The following is a 1,685-nucleotide window of genomic DNA, read 5'->3' on the forward strand; positions in this document are numbered from 1 at the left end:
AGTAAGATTGATGATAATGATATTACTGCTACTACTACTACTAATAGTAATAACAATAATAATAATAATGATATTAATAATAATAATAATAATAATGGTAATAATAATTATGATAATAATGTATGATCTACGAGACATGGCATAGTAGATTAAAAAAGCTGCGAACTTGTTTAATGGATAAAAACCAGGATTAGTTTAAGATATTGCATGTGATTAATTAAATTTTATAATATTGATAACATTTATCAATTCTTTGACTGAACACATAACACTTAACGGTAGTTGGAATTAAGAATATGATTTATAACAGCATAGAATTCTACTCATTTATCAAAAAATAAGCTCAAACTTAATTTTTTTTCCCCGGGTTCCTATGAACATCATTAACTAAACCTGTAAATAGAGCATTGACAACCAAAAGAGATCGAACAACAAGGGGGATAATATTGTTTAAGTAAATAAAAAAGTATGTTTATAGTATTTAGAGTCTGAATCAATTTACTTCTCAGTTACTTTTGGCCTTCTGTGAATGACCAGGGTATGAGAAATGATAAAAGATACAATAATGAATAAACAATGTAATTAAGATTACTGCATTTTTATTGTATGTTTTGTGATCCAGTCTTGAAATAGGCAAAGGAAGTCATTTGTATGGCACTGGTATGCCTAAACAGTTTTCCCCATACGGTACAAAGTGGTTTAACCGAATCTCACTAAAAGACAGACAAAAAGAAAGAAAAATCTATGTCTTTGGTAATACTTCTCCTGATATCTGAATTGTTTGAATAGGCTGATAGCTAACCTTTTAAAGATTATCAGTTTAGAAAATTTCAAAACTGCATTTCGACTCAGTGTGCATAGTTATTTTGCACATGTACCGTCATTATTGTGTATCTTGTACATTAAATGTTACAATAAAATGATATTTTATCTTTATTTCTGTCTCCGTGGATAGCTAGTTTTTCCTATTACATTTCCATTGTTTTGTAATTTTATAATAACTGGATGGGATAATAATAATAATAATGGTGATGCTGCAAATAAACAATAATGATAATGATCATAATAATGATAATAATTACAATAACAATGTCGATTGTGACGATATGATAATATGACATATGATAATATGATAATATGATCATATGATGATAACCAAGAACATCAACATAATAAACAAGGCAACAACAACAATCATTATCATATCGTTATCATCATCATCGTTTCAAATATAATAAAAATAATGATAATAATCATAATCATAATTGTAATGATAATCATAATGATGATGATGATGATAGTAGTAATAATAATAATAATAATAATAATAATAATAATAACTGATGTAGATGAAATTGCAACCCATCAGTGGCTTAGAAGCTCTGGACTAAAAGGGGAAACAGAACGTTTTATTCTTGCAGCCCAAGATCAAAGTTTGTTTACCAGAAACTATCAAACTAACATCTTGCACAATGGCACTGACTCAAAGTGTAGGTTTTGTGAAGACATGGTTGAGACAATTGATCACCTTGTATCTGGTTGCTCAATATTAACACCGAATGAGTACAAAAATCGATACGACAGAGTGGGCAAGTACCTGCACTGGAAGATCTGCAAACACTTTTCTATCGGAATACAGGATAAATGGTACAAACACCATCCAGAGCCAGTTACTGAAGGCAAAG

At 29.2% G+C, this 1,685-nt stretch overlaps 1 protein-coding gene across 1 annotated transcript in view; it reads left to right on the forward strand.

Annotated features, from left to right (window-relative positions):
- LOC119574630 (flotillin-1-like) overlaps nucleotides 1-923 on the forward strand; it is a 20,209-nt gene extending 19,286 nt beyond the window's left edge. The window contains exon 12 of the mRNA XM_037922002.1: nucleotides 1-923. This exon is cut by the window's left edge and continues 518 nt beyond it. The gene's annotated coding sequence lies outside the window, so the exon portion shown is untranslated.
- Nucleotides 924-1,685: the final 762 nt, after the last annotated feature.

This window comes from Penaeus monodon, chromosome 6, assembly GCF_015228065.2.
Source record: "Penaeus monodon isolate SGIC_2016 chromosome 6, NSTDA_Pmon_1, whole genome shotgun sequence".
In the NCBI taxonomy this organism is placed as follows: Eukaryota; Metazoa; Arthropoda; class Malacostraca; order Decapoda; family Penaeidae; genus Penaeus; species Penaeus monodon.